Below are 14,328 nucleotides of genomic sequence, written 5' to 3'. Positions count from 1 at the left end.
CTCCTTATCTTAGTTTTGAGTTTTGTTGTGCCAAGTAAAGTCTTTGATAGTAAAGTAAGTACTAGATTTGGATTACTGCGCAGTTCCAGATTTCTTTGCTGTCACGAATCTGGGTCTACCTCCCTGTAGGAAGCTCAGAAAATTAAGCCAATTTACGTGCATGATCCTCAGATATGTACGCAACTTTCATTCAATTTGAGAATTTTCATTTGAGCAAGTCTGGTGGCCTAATAAAATCCATCTTTACGGACTGTTCTGTTTTGACAGATTCTGTCTTTTATTTCGCATTGCCTCTTTTGCTATGTTGGATGAATTTCTTTGATCCATTAATGTCCAGTAGCTTTATGCAATGTCCAGAAGTGTTAAGAATGATTGTGTCACCTCTGAACATGTTAATTTTTATTATGCACTAACCCTCTAATGAGTTGTTTCGAGTTTGGTGTGGAGGAAGTTTTCAAGGATCAAGAGAGGAGTATGATGCAATATGATCAAGGAGAGTGAAAGCTCTAAGCTTGGGGATGCCCCGGTGGTTCACCCCTGCATATTTTAAGAAGACTCGAGCGTCTAAGCTTGGGGATGCCCAAGGCATCCCCTTCTTCATCGACAACATTATCAGGTTCCTCCCCGAAACTATATTTTTATTCCGTCACATCTTATGTACTTTGCTTGGAGCGTCGGTTTGTTTTTGTTTTTTGTTTTGTTTGAATAAAATGGATCCGAGCATTCACTTTATGGGAGAGAGACACGCTCCGCTGTAGCATATGGACAAATATGTCCTTAGGCTCTACTCATAGTATTCATGGCGAAGTTTCTTCTTCGTTAAATTGTTATATGGTTGAAATTGGAAAATACTACATGTAGTAACTCTAAAATGTCTTGGATAATTTGATACTTGGCAATTGTTGTGCTCATGTTTAAGCTCTTGCATCATATACTTTGCACCCATTAATGAAGAAACACTTAGAGCTTGCTAATTTGGTTTGCATATTTGGTTTCTCTAGAGTCTAGATAACATCTAGTATTGAGTTTTGAACAACAAGGAAGACGGTATGGAGTCTTATAATGTTTACAATATGTCTTTTATGTGAGTTTTGCTGTACCGTTCATCCTTGTGTTTGTTTCAAATAACCTTGCTAGCCTAAACCTTGTATCGAGAGGGAATACTTCTCATGCATCCAAAATACTTGAGCCAACCACTATGCCATTTGTGTCCACCATACCTACCTACTACATGGTATTTATCCGCCATTCCAAAGTAAATTGCTTGAGTGCTACCTTTAAAATTCCATCATTCACCTTTGCAATATATAGCTCATGGGACAAATAGCTTAAAAACTATTGTGGTATTGAATATGTACTTATGCACTTTATCTCTTATTAAGTTGCTTGTTGTGCGATAACCATGTTTCGGGGACGCCATCAACTATTCTTTGTTGAATATCATGTGAGTTGCTATGCATGTCCGTCTTGTCTGAAGTAAGAGAGATCTACCACCTTCATGGTTGGAGCATGCATATTGTTAGAGAAGAACATTGGGCCGCTAACTAAAGCCATGATTCATGGTGGAAGTTTCAGTCTTGGACATATATCCTCAATCTCATATGAGAATAATAATTGTTGCCACATGCTTATGCATTAATAAAGAGGAGTCCATTATCTGTTGTCCATGTTGTCCCGGTATGGATGTCTAAGTTGAGAATAATCAAAAGCGAGAAATCCAAAATGCGAGCTTTCTCCTTAGACCTTTGTACAGGCGGCATGGAGGTACCCCATTGTGACACTTGGTTAAAACATGTGCATTGCAAAGATCCGGTAGTCCAAGCAATTAGGACAAGGTGCGGGCACTATTAGTATACTATGCATGAGGCTTGCAACTTGTAAGATATAATTTACATAACTCATATGCTTTATTACTACCGTTGACAAAATTGTTTCATGTTTTCAAAATAAAAGCTCTAGCACAAATATAGCAATCGATGCTTTCCTCTTTGAAGGACCATTTTCTTTTACTTTTATGTTGAGTCAGTTCACCTATCTCTCTCCACCTCAAGAAGCAAACACTTGTGTGAACTGTGCATTGATTCCTACATATTTGCATATTGTACTTGTTATATTACTCTATGTTGACAATTATCCGTGAGATATACATGTTACAAGTTGAAAGCAACCGCTGAAACTTAATCTTCCTTTGTGTTGCTTCAACGCTTTTACTTTGATTTATTGCTTTATGAGTTAACTCTTATGCAAGACTTATTGATGCTTGTCTTGAAGTACTATTCATGAAAAGTCTTTGCTTTATGATTCAGTTGTTTACTCATGTCATTACCATTGTTTTGATCGCTGCATCCACTACATATGTTTACAAATAGTATGATCAAGGTTATGATGGCATATCACTTCAGAAATTATCTTTGTTATCGCTTTTACCTCGCTCGGGACGCAGCGAACTAAGCTTGGGGATGCTTGATACGTCTCCGACGTATCGATAATTTCTTATGTTCTATGCCATATTATTGATGATACCTACATGTTTTATGCACACTTTATGTCATATTCGTGCATTTTCCGGAACTAACCTATTAACAAGATGCCGAAGTGCTAGTTCTCGTTTTCTCGCTGTTTTTGGTTTCAGAAATCCTAGTAACAAAATATTCTCGAATTGGACGAAACGAAGACCCGTGGGCCTATTTCGCCACGAACCTTCCGGAAGATCGAAGAGCATACGAAGTGGGGCCACGAGGTGGCCAAACCACATGGCGGCGCAGCCAAGGGGGGCCCGCGCCGCCTTGTGGTGTGGGCCCTCGTCAGCCCCCGACTCTGCCCTTCCGCCTACTTAAAGCCTCCGTCGCGAAACCCCCGATGCGAAAAACCACGATACGGAAAACCTTACCGAGACGCCGCCGCCGCCGATCCCATCTCGGGGATTCGGAGATCTCCTCCGGCACCCTGCCGGAGAGGGGATTCATCTCCCGGAGGACTCTACACCGCCATGGTCGCCTCCCGGAGTGATGAGTGAGTAGTTCACCCCTGGACTATGGGTCCATAGCAGTAGCTAGATGGTTGTCTTCTCCTCATTGTGCTTCATTGTTGGATCTTGTGAGCTGCCTAACATGATCAAGATCATCTATCTGTAATACTCTATGTTGTGTTTGTCGGGATCCGATGGATAGAGAATACCATGTTATGTTAATTATCAAGTTATTACATATGTGTTGTTTATGATCTTGCATGCTCTCCGTTACTAGTAGAGGCTATGGCCAAGTTTTTGCTTTTAACTCCAAGAGGGAGTATTTATGCTCGATAGTGGGTTCATGCCTGCATTGACACCTGGGACAGTGACAGAAAGTTCTAAGGTTGTGTTGTGCTGTTGCCACTAGGGATAAAACATTAGCGCTATGTCCGAGGATGTAGTTGTTGATTACATTACGCACCATACTTAATGCAATTGTCTGTTGCTTTGCAACTTAATATTGGAAGGGGTTCGGATGATAACCTGGAGGTGGACTTTTTAGGCATAGATGCAGTTGGATGGCGGTCTATGTACTTTGTCGTAATGCCCAATTAAATCTCACTATACTTATCATGCCATGTATGTGCATTGTTATGCCCTCTCTATTTGTCAATTGCCCGACTGTAATTTGTTCACCCAACATGCTTTTATCTTATGGGAGAGACACCTCTAGTGAACTCGTGGACCCCGGTCCATTCTTTAATACTGAAATACAAATCTGCTGCAATACTTGTTCTTTACCTGTTTTCTTGCAAACAATCATCTTCCACACAATTCGGTTAATCCTTTGTTACAGCAAGCCGGTGAGATTGACAACCTCACTGTTTCGTTGGGGCAAAGTACTTTGGTTGTGTTGTGCAGGTTCCACGTTGGCGCCGGAATCCCTGGTGTTGCGCCGCACTACATCCCGCCGCCATCAAACTTCAACGTGCTTCTTGGCTCCTCCTGGTTCGATAAACCTTGGTTTCTTTCTGAGGGAAAACTTGCTGCTGTGCGCATCATACCTTCCTCTTGGGGTTGCCCATCGAACGTGTGAAATACACGCCATCAAAGTCCACGCCGGCACGCTGATGAAAGCCGCGTACCGCCCAGCGCGCCTTATGGCGCTCAAGAGAACCATTCGGGTGACTCTTGTGCCGAAAGACCCATTTGCCAGAGATGACATTGGCATGAGGGGGTATGGGCACAAGCTTCCATGTGCGGTTGCGCTGGAGAGCATCAAACTCCTCGCGCATAGCGGCAAGCCAGTTCGGATCGCGAAGGGCTGCGCGGGCGGAGGAGGGTAGCGGGGACGGCACCGATGTAGAGGTGGCATACGCGTACGCGGGGTCGGTGTAGCGCGGGTTCGGATGGCGAGTCCCGGTCCGAGCGCGGGTGACCACACCGTCGAGGGGTGCGGCCGCCACAGGCGAGGTCGAGGAGGGTGCAGCCGGGGCCGCATGGGGCTCGGGCGCAGCCGGGGCCATAGTAGGCGCGGGCGCAGCCGGAGCCGCGGGGAGCGCGGGCGCAGCCGGTGTCTCGACACTGCCGGAGGGTGGGACCTGCTGAAACGGAAACACAAGCTCATAAAAGTAAACGTGTCGCGAGGTGTAAACGCGACAGGACACGGGATCATAGCACCGGTAACCTTTGGTGTTGGGAGGATAGCCAAGGAAGACACATGGAGCTGAACGCGGAGTGAGTTTATGAGGAGTGGTGGACGCGGTGCTAGGATAACAGAGACACCCGAAGGTCCGAAGACCATCGTAAGACGGAGGGACACCGAATAGGAGCTGATGAGGAGCATAGTTCCAGCGAGGGCGACATGGGCGGATGTTAAGAAGGAGGGTGGCGGTGGAGAGAGTATCCGGCCAGAAGCGAGACGGAACGTGAGAGTGGAACAGCAGTGTGCGGACGCAATCATTAAGAGTGCGGATGACGCGCTCAGCGCGGCCGTTCTGCTGGGACGTGTAAGGACAAGTGAGACGGAGGACGGTGCCGTGCGACGCGAGGAGATGGCGGACAGCAGCGTTGTCAAATTCCTTGTCGTTGTCAGTCTGAAGTGTGATAATGGGACGACTAAACTGAGTAGCGACATAGGAGTAGAAGGTAGTGAGGGTGGCTAAGATGTCATACTTACGACGAAGTGGGAACGTCCATACGTAATGAGAGAAATCATCCAAAAGAACTAAATAATATAAGTAACCCGTGTTGCTGGCAACCGGGGATGTCAAAACGTCACAATGCAACAACTGTAAAGGAAAAGTGGAAATAGTGGTAGACTCGCTAAAGGGAAGCCGTACGTGTATGCCAAGACGACAGGCATTACAAGTATGATGTTCGGCCTTATTACAGTAGAATGAAAAAGTCTGAAGAATTTGACGCAAGGCGGTGGAGTTGGGATGACCAAGACGGGCATGCCAAAGGTTGACGCTAGTGGCGAGGGCGGCGGGGCGAGTGACGGCTGTGGAGGAGGGGTACACCGGGTAGAGCTCGTCGGGGCTATCACATCGGTGCAGAACCATCCGAGTGCGGGCGTCCTTCACAAAAAAACCAGCGGCGTCAAATTTAACAGAAATAGGATTTTCTCGAGTAAGTTGACGAACAGAAACGAGACTTTTAACTAAGTTAGGACAGACAAGGATATTAGATATTTTAATGGGAGTGGACGTGGTGGGAAAAGACATACTACCGACATGTGTAATGGGAAAGGAGGAACCGTCGCCGACGGTGATGCGAGTAGAAGTTTGAACGGGAGTGGAAGAAGTGAGGTTATCGGGATGATTGGTCATGTGAGCGGTGGCGCCCGTGTCCATGAAGTAATCACCACCGCCGCCATAGTTGCTGGGGGAGGGCCCCGAGTGCAGCGCAGCGGGGAGGGCAGGGTCCCACGGCGGCGACACCTATGGAGGGTACGCGGCAGGTGGCGCGGCAGGGAAGCCAGCGGCAGTCGGAGGCGCGTAGTAGCCCTGGTATGAGGCGGCGGGAGGCGTAGAGCCGAAGGCCGGGTAGGAGGCGCCATGGGGCGTCGTAGCTGGCCCGGCGAAGTACGCCTGGTGAGTCGACGGAGCCGGCCCGAAGAGGCTCGGTGCGGGTGCCCGAGGCACCGGCATGGAGTATGCGTGGACGACACCTGTCCATGGGTTGGTGCCGTATGTCCAGGGAGGGGAGGGCTGCATCGCGCGTGGGGCCTGACCGCCCCCGGGTGCCGGCTGCTGCGGCGGCTTGCGACCGCCACGTCGGTTGCCGCGACGACCGCCCTGCGGCGATGGAGTGGCGGCAGGAGGTGCGGGTGCCGGGGCGGTGGGGGGTGCGCCGCGGAAGACGCCGGCGGCAAGAGCGTGATGCTGCGCGCGCTTCTTCACACCCTTCATCCGACGTTCTTCGAGCTTTAAGTAGGACACGAACTTCGGGAAGGAGGGGTCCGGCATCAGGGTGAGGTTGCTAGCCGCGTTACCGAAGTCCTCATGGACGTTGGCGGTGAGGGTGCTGAGGAGAAAGTCATCATCAATCGGGGCGCCGATGTTGCGCAGTTCATCCGCCAACTGCTTAAGACTACGAGTGTATTCGTCGATGGTCTGATCGTCCTGGTGGCAGTCCGTGAATTCTTGATGCAAGAAGACGCGGCGCTGAAGCTTGTTGTCGGTGAAGAAGCCGTTGAGCTTGGTCCATACGGCGGCGGCGTCGTCGTCGTCCTTGATGACGGTGAGAAACAGATCGCACGAGATCGTGGTGAAGAACCACCTGATGAGCGTGGCGTCGATCGAGGTCCACTCGGGATCGGCCGCCATGATGCGCGAGTCGATTGAACCATCAACGTGATCCAGCAGATCCTCCTCGCGGAAGAGAAGAGAGAAGTACGTTTTCCATGGGTGGTAGGAGGAGTTGGTGGTGTCGAGGGTGACGGGGACTCGGTCACGGATGTTGATCAGGCGGATGGTGGCGGGATCGGGGCCGGCGAAGGGGTTGGAGTGAGAGGAGGCCGACGACATGGCGTCGGTGGTAGGAGGCGGCGGCGTGTAGGGGAGGTTGCGCGGCGGCTGGTAGGAGGCGGCGGCCAGGGAGGCCTGCGGCAACAGCGGCCCGAAGGCGGCGGCGGCAGGGAGGAGGCGGCGGCGGCTGTGCGGCGGTGGCGGCGGCCTGGAGGCGGCGGCGACGGCGGCTAGGAGGAGCGGAAGCTAGGGTTAGGGATCGGTGCGGTATCTGATACCATGTAAGAGTTGGTTTGGTGCAATGATGATTGTATTGATCGTGCACAAGGCACATATATAGGTACAGGGGTGTGACCGGGTCTAGTCTCCACGTGAATACAGAGAGAGAGAGAGACGCTACAGGTGCAACATACAAAACCCTAACCTATACACATACGGATACGTTCAACAGTTTTGATGGCTGCTTCTGACTCATTATTGATGATACGAAGGATTATAATATTCAAGTTTTAACGATCAAGGACCTTATAACAACTAGTTCGTACACACCACTACTACAGTAGACACACAACACTTTGACATGGTTCGCCACAAGAAGACCGCTAGCCTCTCTTGCCTTTGCCAGCGCCCGCCGATACAGTGTCATCGTGTTGAGCAGGCACCTTTAGCAGCGGAGGGACAAGCATCTCCAGTCAAGGAGGAGGAGCATTCCCTCCCGCCGACTTACAACAAAGCCAGCTCCTCCCCATCGTATTCATGATGGTCCTCTAACGACGACGAAGGCGGAAGAAATTTGGAGGACGACAAAGATCTAAGCTCAAATATATTATAACCTCTTCTTCCAGATGAACTGTGTGTGTGCAGCTAGTTTTCTTCATTTTATGCTTGAACACATGATTTACTATCTATCACCCTACGTGGTTGTCTCTATATCGCAGACGAATAGCTTCAGTGAACCGTGTGTGATACTTGTGATGCTAGACGACTAATATCATTGACATCGCGTGCATAACTCCAACAATGCATACGGTTGGAAAGATGGTGTGCAAAATATAGGCCCATCAGCCAACTGACCAAACCCTTGCAATTTTCTTATATATAAATCAAAACCAGCAACCCTACCGGTCTCACTCCACTCCAAAACCGCCCTCCTCTTTAGACTACAACTTGTCGGTGAGGCGGAAGCAGCTTTTGGCTAGAGATCTGCCTTGCTAGAACGCCGATGAACTCCGGTGCGGCACGTTGGCCGTGGAGTCATGTTGATCCACACGTTCGTAGCCAAGACCTTCGGACCACTCACGTTTTTGGTATGTTTTAGTTCAAATTTGAACCAAAACCACGACTCTTCTTATGGATTTGGGGAGTAGCAGAAATTGCAAATTGGAAAGATATTTGTATTTGTATAGAAATTATAATGAATCATTATTTTTAACTCCCTTTTCCTCATGTAAGTCCGTAGGGTAGTGTTTCATTATTCTATATGCAATTATGCTGGTACCTTACTCTAGAAAAATTTGTTTATTTTAGCTCATACCCCGTTCGATGTTCTATTTTTAAACTATATCCGGCCCCCGAAAAATTGCTAAGGACTTTTGGGCGCGAGCCCCTATTTTGACCCCGGATTTTTGGTCGGATATTTCATACTGGGGGCCGGATAATCCGGCTTGTTAACCCCCAATGGCCATATTTCATTGGGGGCTATAAATAGCCTTCTTCTTCCCCAAAATTTGGTTGCTTCTTTCACTCGACTGTTACTTGTTCTACCTCAAAACTGAGTTAAAAAAAAACCCTTTGGATAAAAACATCAGTATCCTGTGGAATGAGAGTATGATCTAAACAACCAATCAGCAACCTCAACTCCTTGTTGTTTCTAGTGTGTACCATGTCCACTTCCTTTGTCTTGCCAAAGAGAGTGCCCACCGCCCACAATGACAAGAAATCAGTTCTCACATCAGCTTGATGACCATGTTTAACAGGAGATAATGCTTAAAAGCAAAAGATAAACGACTGTCTAGATATACTGTTTTCTGCAGCTGATGACGCTGAGGGAGGGATTTGGCGAACTACTTGTACGTACATCCACATTTCCTTGCCACCAGCTTCAAACGGCCAACTGAACTTGCCAGAACACATGAGCAAAAAATATATAATACAGAGTACATATTTTAAAATTTTATTATTTTGGTTTAATTGATTTTGTTGTAGTTTTGTTTATGGAGCCACTTAAATAGGTCGCATGACCCAATGGTGTAATCAATTGCTTCATGCAGGCACAACATATAGCAAAATTCACGAAGCACAAAACCAGGTACAAAATGAACAATGCCATCCGGAAAGAGATTTTTTTTTATGTGAAGTCCAAAACAATATGAAATGACACAAAATGTTAATCCGGTGAAGGAGCATCGTCAACCATATATTTTTATGCCATATAATTTGTATTTTATCAGATTACTTAGTGGTCTTGTATATAACAACATAAGGAACAATATAAGGGATATTCACTTTGGGATATAGGTGTAGATGCACCCATTGTTCAAAAATTATATTTCAAAATGTCCAAAAATTCAGAAAAAATTCAAGATGTATGTCTAGACATTCTATGTTTGCACAGAAAGTTAGGCAACAAAATGACATTTTTGTGACCCATGCAAAAAGTCAATTTTTGGTGCACCAAAAAGGGTTTCCACGGACCATTTTCTTGTCTTTTTTTGTATAGGCCACACACATACAATATCTTTTTCCGCAATTTTTTGTGTACGGACATATAATGTTCAAATGTACACAGATTTTTTTGACATTTTTTTGTGCATTTAAAATAAAAAAGTATTTTGCATAATGGGTGCATCTACCCGCGTGTTTTATATAACGTTGCCATTAAATTAGTGAGTCCTTGAACCAATCAGTTTGTTCCATCCCATCTTTTTGAAGGAATGCCGAAGTAGAGAAATTGGGTACCGAATCGATCTACCTAAATCTCTCGCCTAAATCAGTAGGTAACACTCAGAGCACAAAAATGCATGTCTATTTTTCCCATGTGTTTTTTTAACTAGGTTGTGCATTTTAATTTTGTAAGCTCCATCCATGGAGCAATGGAATGACTCTTTTGCTGAGATTGATAACGAGTGTGCATAGACAAGGAAGCATGCATGATTATGCTGTCGTATAATCATCTTACTCAGCTGCATGTTACCAAGTTTGAATTATTCTTAATTAAGTTCAACATTCTCTATTTAGCTAAATTCTTACACTTTTACAGGACATGTACAAGCATGATCAGCCGGTGAAATCGTTGAAGTGGGTAAGATTTCAAGGATTGTTGTCATTCCGTCCAATTTTTTAGAGTAAACTCCGTTTTTTACCCTCTATTTTGAAATTTTTGACACTAACTACCCCCATTTAGAAAGTTTTTACCCTAATTACCCCATTTAGCAAAATTTGTGCCAGTTTATACCCCTTTTAAGTTTTTTATGTGCATTTTTATCGACGGGTTCCCAACATCGGGTACACCGCGTCACACTCCAATTTGTTTAATTGTACGAAAAAAGGAAAATACAAAAATTAACCACGGCTGATATACCATGTTTGAGTGCTTACGAATAATTTACCACAATCAAGTGCTCCTCCTTCCCATAGAGTGCAACTACTACTCACATGGACACGCTGATGTATATTCTACCATGAGGGACAAGTCGTGTCTTCCCTCAGAAAGGGAAAATATGTTGTCTTGCTTAAGCCGATCAACCTATGCTGCATCATACTGAACACCACTCCTGATCAGTTGCTATGTTAATCAAAAGCCAATAAGTCGGTGCTTATTCATATAGTCATATTGCACCTAGCACCCCACCCCCCCTGCGCGCAGAGTTTTAACACCCTCATAGACTGGCTGACATATGTGTGACGGTTGTAGGGATTCATAGCATAGAAAACAAAAAAAATCCTACCGCAAGAACGAACAACAAATCAGGTTCCACTAATCAGATTAGAGTATTAGACTACCAAATCCAGCCCCACTGGAGACATCCGAGCAAGAAAATACCAATCTACCAGAGAGCGGCAAATAAGCGACACCGACAGCAGCGTCATCCAAATCTCCCAAGAACGGCTAAGCAAGCTAATGGAGGGCGAAGAATCAAACATGAACGACCGCATCATCCAACACCTATGGAAGTTGAGACCAGAGGAGAGCGATGGATCCAAGGATATGGTGCATCTTGAAGAAGAGCAAGGTTTTTATTGGCACCTTTGGTCCCTTCAACTGCCTTCACGCATTTTTTCCGCAGACTCCTCGGATGCCTCCATTAATTTTCTTGGTAGAGATCATGGAGAAGAGGATGGGCGTGACCTCAGGTCCTGTATGCCGAGTAAGTATACTTCCTTTCTTATGTGCCCTTTTATTTGTTCTAGATAGGACTTCTATCGTTAAGTCATTGAGCTCCTGACATAGGTTGTGTATTTGTTCCTACTTCAGCTATCCGTGTTATAATTGAGATGCACAATAAACGAAGAACGAAAAGTAAAACACTGCAGAGGACACGAGATTTTAACGTGGAAAACCCTTGCAACACACAAGGGAAAAACCACGGGCGCCAGCCAGCAAAACTTCACTATTTCGGTGGTGTTTACAAACGCCGTGGGTGTACAATGATGCGATGATAACCCTAACGGCGGCTTACAGGGAATATAAATAGGCGGTGGCAACGATCCGTACCGCGGGGGGCTGCCGCCCCCCGCACCCCCCGCAGGCGTCCCTGTAGGGCACGACATATGGGCTAACTTCGACTACGCTACGCTTCGGCCCAAGCCTCCGGCGACGGGCCTCGCTCCGCTCGTCGAAGTTAGCCTCCCTTTAGTATATGAATTTGGATCACAAAATAACAAACTCCACCTTGAGACAAATTCCTTGTAGCATGAACTTCAACAATCACCTGAATCATCAAAGAAAACACTTGCTGGCGCCAATAGCCACTTGGGCTAAACAGTTATACCAACCAAGCTTGAGCAAAGCTCAAACTTGGACACAGGGACAGGCTTAGTCATCATATCAGCAGGATTATCATGAGTACTAATCTTGCATACCTTCACTTTACCTTTTGCAACCACATCTCTCGATTGCGTGGTACTTAATATCAATGTGCTTTGTCCTATCATGGAACATCTGATCTTTAGTAAGATAAATAGCACTTTGACTGTCACTCGAACAACTTAATGCAAGAATTATCTCCACAAAGCTCAGCATATAACCCTTTCAGCCAAACAGCCTCTTTACCTGCCTCAGCAATAGCCATGTACTCAGCCTCGGTAGTAGATTGTGCAACGAGCATCCTGCAAAGTAGCCTTCCAGCTAACGAGCACATCCACCAACAATAAACACATAACCTCGTGAGGGACCTTCTCCGATCCAAATCGCCAGCATAATCTGAATCCACATATCCGGCGAGCCCCTCACCAATCCTGCCAAACCTCAAGCAAGCTTTTGATGTGCCGCGAAGGTACCTGAAAATCCACCGAACAGCTTTCCAATGTTCTTTACCGGGATTAGCCATGTATCGACTGACCAAACTCATAGCATATGATAGATCGGGACGTGAACAAACCATGGCATACATCAAGGAACCAACAAGCACTAGAATAGGGAACTCGAGACATGTACTCAATATCATCTTTAGAGCTAGGACATTGCAAAGCTGACAACTTGAAATGAGAAGCAATAGGAGTAGTAACTCGACTTTGCATCATGCATATTAAAACGATGAAGAACTTTCTCAATGTACTTTTCCCGACTAAGAAACAACAAACTAGACTTTCTGTCCCTTTTGATTTCCATGCCTAGTATTTTCTTAGCAGGACCAAGATCCTTCATCTCAAACTCACTACTTAATTGATTCTTTAAAGTAGTGATCTCTTTCATGCTCTTGGCAGCAACCAACATATCATCAACATATAGCAGCAAATAAATAGGTGATCCATTAACAAACTTGATATACACACAACTATCATACCGAGATCTCTCAAAACCATGTGTAAGCATAAATGAATCAAACCTTTTATACCACTCGTCGTGGCGACCGTTTCGGACCATAAAGGGACCTCTTTAATTTGCAAACAAGATCCTCCTTACCGGGCACAACATAACCTTCGAAGTTGGTCCATATATATATCCTCCTCCAACTCACCATGCGTAAAGCGATCTTTACATCTAGCTGCTCAAGCTCAAGATCATGCATAGCAACAATACCAAAGAAAGCACGAATAGAACTATGCTTCACAACCGGGGAGAATACATCATTATAATCAACACCTGGAATTTGATCGAAACCTTTTGCTACTAACCTTGCCTTAAACCGTGGAGGCTCATTAGGAGACAAACCTTCCTTTCTTTTGAATATCCACTTGCAGCGGACAGCCTTCTTTTGTTTAGGCAAGTGCACAACATCCCATGTGCCATTCTTCTCAAGCGATTGCATCTCTTCTTGCATCGCACCTACCCACTTCTCTTTATCAACCGAAGCAATGGCTTCGGTATATGTAGCTGGTTCAATATCATGCTCCACCCGTTCAGCACAACTCAAAGCATGAACAACAATATCACATTCTTGAATTAATCGGGTAGGAGGTGTAATATTTCTCTTAGGGCGGTCAGCAGCAATAGACCGTCCTTGTCGCTGAACAAAAGGTGGTGAAGGTGGAACATCATTATCATCATTGTTGGTTTCAGGAAACACATTTTCATTCTCCTTTGCGTGCTCCACCCGCACGCCAATTCCGTGTCTGCTCATCATCGAAACATCGGGAGAATCAATAGCATCGAAATATCGGTAGACGGACTATCATTAAACATAACCGCCTCATTAAAAACGACATTCCTGCTCAACACAATTTTCTTAGTTTCAGGATTCCATAATCTATATGCCTTAACTCCTGAACCATAACCAAGGAAGATGCACTTAACAGCCCTTGGCTCCAACTTTCCATTATCAACATGAGCGTAAGCAAGGTCAACCGAAAACTCTCAAATCTGAATAATCAGCGAGGCGAACCGGACCATACCTCAATTGGAGTTTTCTTATCAAGTGGAACAGAAGGTGACCTGTTGATGAGATAACATGCGGTGGAGGCTGCTTCAGCCCAAAAACCTCTATGCATCTTTGCATTAGACAACATGCAGCGAGCCCTCGAAATAATGGTCCTGTTCATGCGTTCAGCCACGCCATTCTGTTGAGGGGTGTACGGAATGGTATGATGTCTTACCATCCCATCATTGCTCGCAAAACTCATCAAATTCATTTGAACAAAATTCCATACCATTGTCGATACGGAGTATCTTAACCTTCTTTTCAGTTTGGGTTTCTACCATAACTTTCCACTTCTTAAAAGCATTAAAAACATCAGATTTATGTTTCA

The sequence above is a fragment of the Lolium rigidum genome, chromosome 1 (genome assembly GCF_022539505.1).
Source record: "Lolium rigidum isolate FL_2022 chromosome 1, APGP_CSIRO_Lrig_0.1, whole genome shotgun sequence".
Lineage (NCBI taxonomy): Eukaryota > Viridiplantae > Streptophyta > Magnoliopsida > Poales > Poaceae > Lolium > Lolium rigidum.
Note: the sequence above shows the minus strand (reverse complement) of the source record.